The sequence below is a fragment of the Lissotriton vulgaris genome, chromosome 2_1 (genome assembly GCF_964263255.1).
Source record: "Lissotriton vulgaris chromosome 2_1, aLisVul1.2, whole genome shotgun sequence".
Classification (NCBI taxonomy): domain Eukaryota; kingdom Metazoa; phylum Chordata; class Amphibia; order Caudata; family Salamandridae; genus Lissotriton; species Lissotriton vulgaris.
In genome coordinates this window covers 1,689,481,505-1,689,497,426 of record NC_141687.1, presented here as the reverse complement: position 1 = coordinate 1,689,497,426, position 15,922 = coordinate 1,689,481,505, and positions in this window count along the sequence as shown.

Sequence of the window (15,922 nt, the reverse complement as noted above, 5' to 3'; positions counted from 1 at the left end):
GCAAAAAGAGAAGCAAGTATGAAAAAAAGTATAAAAACAGAGCTGAGTATAAGAAAAAGAAGATAGTATAATCAGAGAGGAAGGAGTAAGACGAGAGAGGAGGGAGTATGACAAGAGAGTCAAGAAAATATGCAAAAAGGTGCGAATATAATTCCTTAATGTACACACATACACAGTGTGATATTACCCAAAAAAATTATAAGACCATGCATTTTACCAAAACACATTTACTACTGTAAAACGTTTAAAAAGGAGCAAATATAGGGGCATATTATCAAGGACAGGTGTTAAAATTATTGCCGTTTTATCGGCCGGAAACTGCCGATAAAACGGACGATAATGGGCTTGATAATACGCCCTTGTTAATTCCCATAGAAACCCATGTTCTGGTGTTAACATGGGCTTCTATGGGAAATAACAAAGGCGTACTATCAAGCCCATTATCGCCGTTTTATCGGCAGTTTCCAGACGATAAAACGGTGATAATTTTAACACCGGTCCTTGATAATATGCCCCATAATTCCTTAATGTACACACATGCACAGTGTGATATTAGACAAAAAAATATGAGACCATGCATTTTAACCTTTTACTACTGAAGAACTTTTAAGTGACTATACATATTCCATGTATACAATAACTACATTTCAGTGAACAACATTGACTCATTTTCCAAATACATATGCAATTTACTACATTATTTCTGCCACTATTACATCAAAAAAACTAACAGAACAAAACAACAAAGACTCACAAGGGGCTTGTAAATCGACCCAGACTATATACAGAGGGAGACAAACAAGAAAGAGGACATAACAGGGAGTATCAAATAAAAAATTAAATAGGAAGAGAATAGGAAGAAAATGAGGAGACAGACGGACTAAGAGAAGAAATGGGAAAATATAAAGACAAAGAACGGCAATATCACCACAGAGGACAATATAAGAAAAAGACAGTAGTACCAAAAAAGAGAAAGGAGTAAGAGGAGACAGAGGGAAGTATAAAAAGGGAGGCTGGAATTTATGGAAAAAGGAACAAATATAGGCCCATATTATGAAGAAAGAGCGACACAATATCACCGCTTTTATCGTCAGGAAACTGCTGCTAAAGCGGCGATAATGGGCTTGATAATATGGCCTTGTGAATTCCCATACAAGCCCAGCTTAACACCATAATCTGGGCTTCTATGGGAATATACAAAGGGCATATTATCAAGCCCATTATCGCCGCTTTACCGGCAATTTCCTGCCGATAAAAACGGTGATAATGACGTATCGCCCTTTCTTGATATTATGGCCCATAATTCCTTAAAGTACACAGACGCACAATGTGATATTAAGCTATAAAACGTAACAGCATGCATTATAGCAAAACACATTTACTACTATAAAATGTTTAACAAGGGACGAATATAGGGGCATATTATCAACACACGTGATAAAATTATTGCCGCTAAATCAGCAGAAAACTGCAGATAAAGCAGCGATAATGGGCTTGATAATATGCTCTATGCAATTCTAATCGAAGCCCATGTTAGATGTCCTTCACATCTAATCTGTAGTCCAACCACTATTATCCACAGATTGAAAAAGCTAGGAAACATGTGAATAAATCTGTTTCTGCCTTTCTCCCGAGACAATAGAATGGGGTCCATCTACCACAACAATCTACGTTTCAATATCCATGACATCTATAGGAGAGACGGTGTACATTTTACAGATGAGGGAAACAGAGTCTTCCTCTTGAACTTTAGACTCTGCATTGGTACTTACTTGTAGGTACTAAAATCTCCCAAAAAACACAAGTGCTCTTTTTAGAGCCACCCAACATCTAAACACATACACTTCATAAATATCCTAAAAATATTCTTCTTTTGCTTCCTTTAGTATTCTTATGGGATGACTTCCAATCTTCGCACAGTACGTCGTCCATACGTGCTTGGTACGTGTACGATAAATCTAACATAAAAAAATAGCCTTTATCACAAATTTTTTATAATCTCCGAAGAAGCCCATCTCCCGGGGCTCAAATGTAACGTTGCGGACCGTGGGAAGAGCCCCAAGGCCTCCATGATCCCAGCCGGCTCCCCACTTCCTGCGGGAGCCAGCATTGCTTTTCATCACAGAGAGCAGCTTACATGCTTACATTCTACTTTCAAAGATCATTTCAACGGTTATACATTTTATAAAATAATATAGTACTGCATGCTAAAGGAGAAAATTCAGCACAATTATAATAGAATAGAAAATAGAAAAAAAATACTTCTACACTCAACAAACTCGTAAGCAGACTTCGCAGTTTAATTTAAAAGCATCCTACCACAACTAGTTTTTGAAACACATTGTACAATAAAATGGGTCACAAAATAGTCTACATACATAGTGACTGTATCTTAACGTCACATAGAAACAAGCATTTGCAATGAAATAGGTCTCGCATTAGGAAAGTTTGAGCTATTGGTATTGTAAATGACAAATATTTTATTTATGTGTTGGTTTTGAAACTAGCGATATTAATAGCTTTGTCATTTACAATGCCAATAGTTTTAACTTTCGCAAACGTGACACCTATAGCATTTGCAATGCAATATATGTTGTATTTACATGACTTAGATGTAATAATATTACAAATAACAATGGCTTTTTTAATTTTTTTAATAATTAATACTTAAATAAAAGTTATTGTAATTTATATTGGCAATAGCTTAAACTTTTGTAAATAACTTTTGGGAAGATTATGTTCAGTGTATTTTATTGTGATGAAAATCCAAGAACAGAAGTGAAATATTAACATCTTTTTGTGGCATTTGTAATAAAGCTTGAAACATTGAGATAACATATTAGAACCAGTTGTTGTTGAATGATTGCACAGAGTGATGCTGTGGCGTTCAGTGGTGCTGAGTGATGCTGTGGCCTTCAGTGGTGCTGAGTGATGCTGTGGCCTTCAGTGGTGCTGAGTGATGCTGTGGCATTCAGTGGTGCTGAGTGATGCTGTGGCATTCAGTGGTGCTGAGTGATGCTGTGGTGCTGAGTGATGCTGTGGTGTTGAGTGATGCTGTGGTGTTGAGTGATGCTGTGGCATTGAGTGATACTGTGGCATTGAGTGATGCTGTGGCATTGAGTGATGCTGTGGCATTGAGTGATGCTGTGGTATTGAGTGATGCTGTGACGTGGAGTGATGCTGTGACGTGGAGTGATGATGTGGCTTTGAGTGATGCTGTGGTGTTGAGTGGTGCTGTGGCATTGAGTGTTGCTGTGGCATTGAGTGGTGTTGTGGCATTGAGAGGTGTTGAGTGATTCTGTGGCGCTGAGTGATGCTGTTGCGTTGAGTGGTGCTGTTCCCTTGAGTGGTGCTGTGGCATTGAGTGGTGCTGTGGTGTTGACTGGTGCTGTGGCATTGAGTGATGCTGTGGCGTTGAGTGATGCTGTGGCGTTGAGTGATGCTGTGGCATTGAGTGGTGCTGTGGGGTTGAGTGGTGCTGTGGCATTGAGTGGTGCTGTGGCATTGAGTGGTGCTGAGTGATGCTGTGGCGTTGAGTGATGCTGTGGTATTAAGGGATGCTGTGCATTGAGTGGTGCTGTGGCGTTGAGTGGTGCTGTGGCGTTGAGTGGTTTTGTGGCATTGAGGGGTGCTGTGGCATTCTGTGGCACTGAGGGATTCTGTGATGCTGAATGATGCTGTTGTGCTGAGTGATGCTGTGGCATTGAGTGATGCTGTGGCATTGAATGGTGCTGTGGTGTTGAGTGGTGCTGTGGTGTTGAGTGGTGCTGTGGTGTTGAGTGGTGCTGTGGTATTGAGTGGTGCTGTGGCGTTGAGTGGTGCTGTGGCATTGAGTGGTGCTGTGGTGTTGAGTGATGCTCTGGCATTGAGTGACGCTGTGGCGTTGAGTTGTGTTGTGGCATTGAGGGGTGCTGAGTGATTCTGTGGTGTTGAGTGATGCTGTGGCATTGAGTGGTGATGTGGCGTTGAGTGGTGCAGTGGCGTTGAGTGGTGCAGTGGCATTGAGTGGTGCAGTGGCGTTGAGTGGTGCTGTGGTGTTGAGTGGTGCTGTGGCGTTGATTGGTGCTGTGGCGTTGAGTGATGCTGTGGCGTTGAGATCGAACCAACAGGGGAAAAGGAGTTCAGGAGGTTATTATGAGAAGTTAACCAACACCTCTTACACCCAGACCTTCAAGTCATCTTTGATCTGTAAGGCGATTAGATATTAGTGTGTTTATTCCAGTATGGCTGCGTTTTTTCAGTGTGTTTGTTAGCATGTGAGCCCTTCGGTGTTGTCCGTGGGTGGGGGTGGTTGGAGATGGTTGATAAGAAAGTAAAGCGGTGTTCACATCATCTAAAAATGTGGCCACTCATATTAGCGTGTGTCTGTGCAGCTCAGTGCCACACGGAAAACGCTCGAGGGGGTAAAATACAGACAGCAGAGAGCTGTTAAGTGAAACAAGTCTTCACGGCTCAATGCTGTTTGGGAGGTGGGAGGGGTAGTGATAGGGCTGAAAGCGCATTGCATTGAGGTCGTGGGGAGGCAGTAGTAAATGAGTGGGAGGGAAGCGCTGGCGAAGCGTCGCACTTCAAGAGCCTGGTGGGGGGGGGCAGGGCAGCGAGCGAGTGGAGCGCATTCCAATGAAGTCTGGTGCGATGGATGTGACGTGATCTTTTGTGACTCCAGCTGGATGTATTTGAGCACCTTATTAGCGTCCCTGATATTTTATCCCTAATTTTAAAAAGTTGTTAAAAGTGGTATTGTCTAAAAAGAATTTGTGTAAACTGTGTTGAATGGGCGTGAGCACTTGTGACTTTATTTGGAGCATTGTGTGCTAATAACGGAGCTGTGTAGTAGGGTAGGGTACAAATTTGTTCGCAATATTTAGAAATAAGTAAAAAGTGATCATTTTATATATATGTAACGTTTCGGCACGAAAATATCACCTGCTGGAAGTGGCAGTGGAAGTGGAAGTGGAAGTGCGCCGATGCATGGAGTTATTGCTATGGAAGCAAAATAGCATTTTGGTTTTGCAGCACTCCCTGCATGTTTATTCAAATAAAAGGGACGCATGCCCCATTTAGTATAATATCACTCATGGAAGGAAGGGAGTGCAACAGAGCTTCATATTAGCGTAGAGTGTAGCTTTTCCCGTTAAATTAAGAAATTGTCAAAAAGCGGTATTTTGTAAAAAGAAAACGTGTAAAGTGCGCTGGATGTGGCAGGCTTCCTTGTGATTGCATCCAGGGCCCTCTGTGCTATTAATAACGCTCCCTAGTAGCATAAAATACAGTCTTGTTTGTGATATTTAACAATGGGCAAAAAAAGTCTATTCCCAAATACTCCCCCCCAACCCCCCGTCCCCGGAGCTCTGTGTGGCAATTTCTCTGAGCCCTCCGTGCGCTGTTGCTGTAAGTTTGGTTTCAGCTGTTTTAAAAGAGCAGGAAAGAAACGTTAGAGGCGCTGCATAGAGTTACTACTAATGAAGCAAAATAGCATTTTGGTTTTGGAGCACTCCCTGCATGTTAATCGATATAAAAGGAACACATGCACAATTTAATATAACATGTGAGAAATATTGTATTAAATAATATTGTATTATAATGGGGAGACGAGAAAAAAAAATGTGCTCTGGAAAGTGGTAGCTGCGCACACAAAAGTGAAACCAAATTTAAAATTACAATTCTATCATAGTGTAGTGTAGGAGTTTCAGTCAAATATAGAGCATGTCTGCGTGCAACCCTGGGAGGCGGGAGCCCAAGTAAGCTTTATATTAGCGTAGAGTGTAGCTTTTTCCGTAAGCTTAAGAAATGGTAAAAAGTGGTATTTTGTAAAAACAGGACATGTAAAATGCGCTGGATGTGGCATGAGCCCCTGTGATTCCGTCTGAGCTGTGTGTGCTATATAAATAAAGCTCCCTATTAGTGACATGACAGTAGGCAATGTACTCAAAGCACAAGAATGTGGCGTAATGCCCAGAGCTGCAAGCGAAAAGCTAGAAAGCCAGGTACAAGTTAGAATGTCAGCTCACTTTACTGTGACTGTGGGAGAATTAGTTAATGTTCCTGCGGCTTTGAGAAGGCAATGAGTTCTTGTACTATGCAACTAGCTCTCATGTAAAAGGTGCCACTGTTTTGGGTGGGAGTTCGCGCTATATGAAATCGCCTAGAAAACAAAACGAGCGATAACAGTCAGATACTAAATGCGCGCCGCTGCCGAGGCCTATGCAACTCGTCGCACACAAAAGGGCTTTGGAGAAATCCCTGGCTTTGTCGACATCCGGCCTGCGTGCAGCAATTTGGATGCTTCATGCAGGCGCTTCGAATTTATTGGTATGTATTTGACTTTTACATCCAGTGATTGCCCAGGATTACACATCGTGGCGAAAAAGAAGGGTGGATTAAAAAGCATGTCTCCTACTGCCACCGTAGGAAAGCCACTAGATAGAAAGTGCACTAAAAATGAAGTATGTTGCCACAGTGAAGACGCGGGTTAAACGCTGTAGATGAAACAGGAAAAGGCATGGGCTTTGGAGAAATCCCTGGCTTTGTTGACATCTGGCCTGCGTGCAGCAATTCGGATGCTTCATGCGTGCTTCACGATAGCAATAACGTGTTTAGGCGCTTCAAGTTTATTGGTATGTATTTGACTTTTACATCCAGTGATTGCCCAGGATTACACATCGTGGCGAAAAAGCAGCGTGGATTAACAAGCATTAGCGGCAGCATTAGAAATGAAAATCGGCCGCGAAATGAAACCCTTTGAAGTAGCCAGGAAATGAAACCCTTTGAAGTAGCCAGGCTGAAAAAAAAAGCAATTAGGACGGCCTGCGGCCGTGAATATGTGACGGCGGGGGGCGGGGAGAGAGGAACAGATGGCTGTGAAGGGAGAAAGGCTGCTGGCAGGGGAAAGGCTCGTGCATGAGAGCAGGTCACGTGATTGGGATTCACGTGAACTTTTGAAAATCAGCATCGTAAAAAGTCAGCTTTTGGATGGACAGCAATAGGTTCGAGTAAACTCGGCCTAAAAAGAAAGCCACTCTTACGCTACCAGGAAAACACAACAACACTATAAGGCCCACATTTCCATTGTAGTGATTTCTTAGTTGCAGGTCTAGTTGTTAGATCGGCACAAACACTCCCTCATGGCTGGTATACACCCGCACCACACCCATCCAGCACATTTGTCACTACACACGTGACCCTATGTATAAAAAAGACGGAGCGCACGTGTTGTACGCCATTTTACAGTTGTTCCCAAACCACCAAACAAGGGTCCCACTACCACATGCGTGGCCTCTTTGGTCACTGAGTTAGTGGTGCTCGATGCACTGAGCGGGTGAAGAACCTGCATTGATGATGATGGGAGCACGAGAATGTCGTTAGCCATACAGATATCAAGATTCAGCACCATATATGAGAGTTCTTTGCTGGAGATCAGGACAACATCATGAAGAAGGTGTCTTTTCCACGAAAAGGTGAGCAGTGAGGCTTGAGTATGCATCGGAAGGAGTCAAAGGGTTGTAGCTGACTACCTACAAAAATGCGACTTACTATTTTAGACGAACGCACGCCTACATAATGTATTAATTTACATGTTTAATTTTTTCCCCAATACCAGTAACGTTTTTATAATTGCTGAAATGTCCGGAATATATTCACAATACAAACAGTTCGTAGAAATGTGACAATCAACATCTATAAAAGCGCGATATTATCTAACTACAAATTAATATAGCAACAATTACCAATCATAACATATTTCTTTTAATATCTTTTAGATGTACAGCTTCACGATGGATTATGTAACAAGGACGACGGTAATAGCACAGGGTGAGCAAAGAAGCTTGTTTCTGAAACAACAACAAGTTATCTGTCAAAGGAGAGAATCTGTAGTATGCAGCAAGCGTAAAAAAACATTGGGCTAACGGGGCTTCAGCTAGGATGACATAGCTTCCTGGGCTCACACACAGTCGCACCCGAGTACGTCACAGGTTTTGTTTTTTAAACACATTTTGCTTGTTAATGATGCTTTGATATTCCCCCCCGCTTACAGCCCCTGCAGCTACACTCTTCTTTTTGGCCGAACTTAAGCCCCCACCCCAAATTTTTTCTAGCCCCCCCTCCTACCTCAATATTTTTGACTGTGGTTGCGCCTCTGGCTTCATGTACCCCTCCCCTGTCCTGTGTGTCCCTCCCACGTTTTAAAGTCCTTTTTTCCTTTCTCTTTCTTACTCTCTCACATCGTTTCTCTTTCTTTTTTAAAGTTTTGGACGCTGCTATCTCCACTCTGCTCTATACAACCTTATCTGAATAGAAATTATTAACTCTCTTCATTACAGTGAAGGCTTCTTCCTCACGTAGAGCACCATCTTTCAATCACTCTCTGTGACATCATTTCTCTTTCTCTTTAAACTTATAGAAAATGCTGTCTGTTTTGACGTGTAGAAGCAAAGGTGTCTTCAAGTTGTGAATTCCACTGGCCGCAGTGTTTGGCCGCAGTGTTTATACAACGGTAAGCACAGAGGCCTAAATATACGATGCCTTCATTACAATACATTAGAAAGAAGTTGGCGTATGTACAATACCGTTGTGCCACTTTGTGTCAGTAACGCAATAGGCACTTCCATGTAAACACCACTTGAACGCTGCACTATAACCGAACTTAAATGTAGCAAGCACACTGCACACGTAAAACTGTAGTGTGACCTTCATTTGTGAAAGGAGACAGTGGGTAGTGAGCAGTAGCTTCACTGTGTAAGATGTATGATTTCTTCCGAGCAGTGACAACAGATAGGTTACAACAGTCTGACAAACAGATCTACAAGCTTATTACGCCACTTTTCTATCACTTTGAACATGGGGAAAGTGATGCAAGGAGTTTGTAAACCTACGTCTGACTTTTCAAGAAAAAATCTACACTCCAGACTATGCGACACAGTTTTAATATTGTTTTCTCTCTCTCTCTTTCTCTCTCTCACTCTCTGTGACATCATTTCTTTTTCTCTTTTAAACTTATAGAAAATGCTGTCTGCTTTGACGTGTAGAAGCACAGTTAAATTCAAGTTGTGAACTCCGGTGACCGCTGTGTTTATTCAAGGAAAGCCCAGCGGCCTAGATATACAATCACTCCATTGAAATGCATTAGAAATAAGTCGGCGTATTTACAATCCCGTTATGCCACTTTTGTGTCAGTAACGCAGTAGGCACTTCCATATAGACACCACTTGAACGCGGCACTATAACAGAATTGAAATGTACTAGGCAAACTGCAAACGTAAAACTGTAGTGTTACCTTCATTTGTGAAAGGAGACAGTGTGTATTGTGCTGCAGCTTCACTGTGTAAAATGTATAATTACCTCAGAGCAGTGACAACAGATAGGTTACAACAGTCTGACAAACAGATCTACAAGCTTATTACACCACTTTTCTGTCACTTTTAACATGGGAAAAGTGACGTAAGGAGCTTGTAAATCTACGTCTGACTTTTCAAGAAAAAATCTCAACTCCAGACTCTGCGACAGTTTTAATGTTGTTTTCTCTCTCTTTCTCTCTCTAACTCTCTGTGACATCATTTCTCTTTCTCTTTTAAACTTATAGAACATGCTGTCTGCTTTCACGTGTAGAAGCACAGGAGTCCATAAGTTGTAATTCCACTGGCCGCAGTGTTTGTCCGCAGTGTTTATACAACGGTATGCACAGAGGCCTAAATATACAATGCCTTCATTATAGTGCATTAGAAATAAGTCGGTGTATTTACAATACCGTTGTGCCACATTTGTGTCAGTAACGCAGTAGGCACTTCCATATAGACACCACTTGAACGCGGCACTATACAGAACTGAAATGTTGTAGGCACACTGCACACGTAAAACTGTAGTGTTACCTTCATTTTAGGTGTGGGCGGAAAATCCGTTTCGCTCGCGGATTTTGCGGATTTTCGGGAAATTCGCAATCCGCGAGATTCGCGAATCTCCCGCAAAATCCGCAAATCCGCGAGCAGCGGATTTTGCTCGCACTGCTCGCACTGTTCGCGTGAGTTCGCGGCTTCCCAGTACAACTTCGCGCCCCGCGAATAAGTGCAAAATTGCAGAAATACGATCTAATCAAAACTGAAACTACTTACCAGGTTCAAAAGTTCAGGCTCATCATTAGTAGCCATTTCCTGTAGTGCTTGCTGAGGGGCCCCTCCAGAGTTCAGTTGCCAGTTGCAACTATTATGTGACCCTGCTCTGAACCTCAGAATAGTTACACATATGCCACAAAGGTCCTGAATTACAGCTAAGGGAGACAAGCAGGAGCCAGGCTGGCAGTTCAAATCCATTAATCAGCCCCTAATTCATTATTGTCAGTTGGGGCAGGGCAGGTGTTGTAACTAATTTTGCAACAATGAAAGCACTTAGCAAGTGCAAAAGTTCACTAATCAGGAAGCACTAAGGAAGCAGGTGCCAGCTAAAAAAATATTCTGTGACACATTAATCAGCCCCAAATTAATTCAGGTCACTTGAGGCAGGGAAGGTGTGCTTGCGTTGCCACAATAATGTACACTGACTGGACAACCAGAGGGTGCTGTGATGAAACAGAGGGTGGCATGGGTGGGCCAGAGGGTGGCATGAGTAGTCAGAGAGTGGCAGTGGTGACAGAGAGTGGCAGTGATGAAGAAGAGTGTCCCAAACAGGCTGGACACATAGAAACAACAAGTTCGCGAAACTTGCGACCCGACAGGTAAGTTCGCAATTTGCGACATTGTACAAAACCCTCGCGAACTGGCAGAAACCCGCGCAAACACAAAAAAAAAAATCCGCAAATTCGCGAGAATTCGCGGATTTTGCGGATTGCGAGTTCGCAAATCCGCAAAATTCGCGAACGCGAGATTCGCAAAATTCGCCCATGCTTACTTCATTTGTGAAAGGAGACAATCCGTAGTTTGCAGCAGCTTCACTGTGTAAAATGTATAATTTCCTCAGAGCGGTGACAACAGATAGGTTACAACAGTCTGACAAACAGATCTACAAGCTTATTACGCCACTTTTCTATCACTTTTAACATGGGAAAAGTGACACAAGCAGCTTCTAAATCTACGTCTGACTATTTAAGAAAAAATCTCAACTCCAGACTCTGAGAGACAGTTTTAAAGTTGTTTTCTCTCTTTCTCTCTCTCACTCTCTGTGACATCATTTCTATTTCTCTTTTAAACTTATAGACAGTGCTATCTCCTTTGACTTGTAGATCAACACCTGAAGTGAAGTTGTGAATTCCACTGGCCGCAGTGTTTGGCCGCAGTGTTTATACAACGATAAGCACAGAGGCCTAGATATACAATGCCTTCATTGCAATGGATTAGAAATAAGTCGGCGTATTTACAATCCCGTTATGCCCCTTTTGTGTCAGTAACACAGTAGGCACTTCCATATAGACACGACTTGAACGCGGCACTATAACAGAAGTGAAATGTACCAGGCACACTGCACATGTAAAATCGTAGTGTTACCTTGACTTGTAATGCTTCAGCTCATTTAGTCACATCTACATAATTCTAAACTCTAATTTTCTTTTTTGTTTTGCAGATTACCAATCGTACGTCTTTTGGAGTCAATTTCACAATTTGTTTATACTATTGTTTTTTTTAAAGTTATTTTTCTACTTGTTTATTATATAGTTATCATTGAGTTTCGTTTACAGTTAATAAATAAAACAACATACTACATTTTGTTTGGGGGGTGGGGGGGTGATGGTCCACAATAAAAATAATATTTATAATGTTGAAATACCATATTAAGATGTTCAAGACTAGGATTGAAAAGTACTGTGTTATATTTTCTCTGGATACACTACAACATGGTAAAGAAATCAAACTAATACGAAACAATGTGTACCACATTTACAAACCTCTTGGGACATTTTCTCATGCAACCTACCCCCCTACAAAATTAAGTTTGTGGGCCTCAATGACGCCCCTCAAACCACGGAAACAATAACCCCACAAAGACTTCTATATTGTATGAGACGGGCTGCGTGGCCCTCCTCCTGGTGCCCTGGAGTCCACGACCATGTAAGAATCTTGATGAGAGGTCCAGTTGCTGCAGTGTCTTGGGGGGGAACATCCATTACATCGCGGACATAAGCACGCTTGATCGGTACCACGAAACCATTAGCACGCATATGGCTTTAACACACATGCTTTTACAACTAGTATGCATTTACCACGCATGATAAACGCATAATCTTAATAATGTCTTTGTGTTGATGAACACGCGTTGTAATGGCTGTGGCTTACGTCCTTCAAATTAGTTTCTAGGTATACGTGTGACCAAGTCTGATAAGATTGGAGGACAAACACCGTGGTGTCTGTGGCAGGAAATCTCATTGATCACAGAGAAAATAAGCAGAGGTTAAAATGAAAGTAACAGGTATAATAAAAATAACGGAGGAAAACTACTAAAATGGCGGTGGACGGAGTATGTAATCAACGTTTGGCGCCTCGGCAATACGTTTCAAATAAATAGATATGGAATATATTTATTAATATATTACAAAAGTATAGCAGCGGATAACACACACGACCCGGGAAAAGAAAGCAGCAAATTTAATACCTGAAATGAGGAGAGGTTTGCTTGGCGTACTTGAAGAAAAAGAAAAAAAACGTGCCCTTGGAAACAAGGCTGCGCATGCGTAGAGAGTACAACTGGTGCAGGAAAAAAAACGGAAAGGTTTACATACTATCATAGAAATATAGCTCTTTTTGTGACCAGTAAAGTAAGTTCTCGAAAATAACTTGTTTCTTTTTTTTTTTAGCCCCAATGCCCCCACGATCCCAGACGGCTCCCTGCGTCCTTCGACAGCCCACATTGCTTTAACACAGACAGCAGCTTACATGCTGCTCTCGCTGATGAAACACAATCTTTTTTTCTTACTTGAAAGAGACCGCAGATAAACTTGCTCTCTTTTTCAAATAAGAAAGTGGTTTTCTGTGGTAAAGTGTGAGCGGCGATGGTACCGCCCTAACATAGCAAACAGCAGTGTCCCGGAAGTACGCACCCTGAGACACTGCAAGAGCCGGTGTTCTATCGATAGCCTCACCCCATCTGTCTGTACACCCCCCGCGTTTCCACGCATGCGCGTAATTCTGCGCAGCCGCACTATGGTCCATGTCTTAGATGCATGTATTTTTAAGCTCCCCACTCAGAGTTAAAGTATACAACTGGATTTCATTAGGACTGTGGTCGGTTGCGATGTAAGTTCAAATATGTTAAATTAACAAAGAGCCGGAGAAGGGACCGAAAGCTAATTTGCAATACAGATTATAATTTGTTTCGCCCTGGAACCTTTTTATGTTGGTTACAATTAAACAATATTTTTTTTTGTAGGTTCCGAGGCTATGCAGTGGCACCATCCATGCTACAGCTCAAAATGGTGGCCCCGCGTAGATAAAACTTAATTGAAAAGGCCTTTTCTTTCTATATTTTAAGCGGGTCTCTCTAGGGCACAGACTTAACGTTGAATATTCCAACATTAGTAAGGATATTTTGTTCGTCGAACAACCGCATTTTCGATTCTTCACGCGTAGGGTGTGCCCAGCTGACGGGGGAGCCCGAATAGACAGGCAGAACCTGCATGTATCAGCACCCCTCTGACGTAGGGGGTGTACAAAACGACACCAGCCCTGGGAGATGGTGGACCCCAGGACCATCAAGGGTTCCACTAAGGGGGCCGCAGGACCCCCCTCCCAATGTTAGAAAACCCCAGGGAGTCCACGTACCCGGGACTGGAAAGTCATTTTACATATTACTGCCCTAGGAAGGCGGCGGTCCCCGCGAAGTGTACGGGGAGAGAGAGAGGGAGATCTGAAAACATAATTTAATAAAAAAAGATATTAAAAAAAAAAAAGCCTTGTCGGGGTGTCGGTTGCCGAGACTGAGGGGAGGAGGACCGTAACCCCCCGCATACTTCAAAATAAAACAACAGAGGGGTGGCATTCCCCGGTGCTCGGGGCACCTTACAAGCCCCCCATTATGAAACGAATTGCCCCCGAAATCTGCCCCCTCCTTTTTCCACCGTGTTCGAGTACCATACACGTACGCCACAATTTTTTATTTAAAAAAAAAAAATGTTGCCTAAAAATTCATATACGACTGCTGAGCAAGCCTAGAGGGTCAGGAAGTTTCTACCCGGCCCCCTTTCCTTATTTCTCAACTTTGTTTTACTGTTTTCTTGACACTCAGTTCTAGCGACGAACAAGATGGCTGCCAACACTTCCTGGTTTGGAGTGTTGACAAACAGTTGACAGCCAATCAGCATACAGCTCGTGCTCGTAATTGAACGGATTTCCATACGCTTTCCAAGGTAACCCCCGGGGAGGAGGGCGATAGGCCAAGTGTGGCCCGAGGTTGCCCCTCCCCCGGGGTGGATTAAGACTGGGCCCCGTTGGCCCCTTTCTGAATGTGCCTCCTCAGTTTGGAGGTTGGAGAAGTAAACACGTTCTCCTCTACCATATTTACAAGCTGAAAATGTTCATGATGCACCGTATTTACAAGCCTGACATGAGAGGGAGATTCACTTCACTGTATTGAATTTTCTTGCAGAGGTGGGCTTCCTTAGTGTTCTAATGATCTGATCTAGGTTGCAAACCAACCGGAATTCATAAGAAGAAAAGCTTGTCACAAATAACTAAAGGTTGTGTTCTTTGGAGTTCCTTGTTGGACTGATAAGTACTTGCTGATATGTTTTAGTACCTTGAGGGAAAAGCATCCATGAGAGGTTTGATGTGATATTTAAATGCATTACTATAGTTGCTTCTTGTAGGATCCTCCAGGTTAATACAGTCACCTCGTTGCCTGTCAGAAAGGTTGATACGACAGGCGGGGACAACTAGTGTTTCCCTACTAGATGAGCTGGTTATGATTGTAAGGAAATGTTCACCCATTGATGGGAAATGTAACCTGAATGCGATTCATGAAATGTCTCAATGAAATTCTAAAGAGTTAACAATGCAACGCTCTATTTGAAAGCCTATGTAAAAGATCTTGATTCTTTCAAATACAACTACTGGTGTGGTCTCCATTATTGCGCCACTGTGTCTTACATTGGATGTGTGCGTTAAGTAGCCGCTTTACACACAAGCCCCTGGCTGCCTTGCTGCTTGCGCCATGCTACCCCCTGGAGGGCTGGTAACCCCAGGTCTCACAAAGTTTTTTTTTTTTTTAAACCTTTTTTATTAACATTGTGCATCACAGAGTCATGACAGTAACAGCATCAATAATCCTGTACAGTATCGAACATGGTACATTCAGCGGACAAACATCATCTACACCGGGTAAGGGACAACATAGATGAATTCCAACAATGTTCCGGAGTCATAAGCCACTGTGCCTGTATCCATCCCCCCGCCATCCTAGCTGTGCAAGTAGCAGAGGGGGGGGCCTCCCCACCCTCGTAGTTAGGCATCCCCCCGGCAAGGGAAAAAGGGGTCCGTAATGTCACCAGTCCGCAGTCTCCCAGTCCCCACCCAGTGAACCAACCCCGGCGCCCGGAGTATCAATATGTTATGTGTGTGCCTAGTGGCTGTGGACCCGCTTCGCGCCCCAGGGAGCTAACTATGGAAGGATTATGAGAGGTGGAGCTCTGCTGGTCAAGGGCCAATCTATCGGGCGGAATGCAATACGGTGAGTACAGTGTAGCGTGCACTTATACGCTCATGGGCCAGGTATCGGCTCGTCATCACCAGAGGAGTCGCTGCCAGCAGCTTGGGACAACCAGTAAGCCTGCAAGGGGGCCCAGAAGTCACTGGGTCTGCAGCGGGCAGGCATCAGGTCCGCATAAACGCCGCGTTGGTCCTGGCAATATTTGAGGTCGTCCAACCATTCCTTAAACTTTGGTGCCCTCCCTCTTCCCCATCTGCATGCAATCCTCCGTTTAGCAAGAAGGAGCGCGAGATCGACAAAC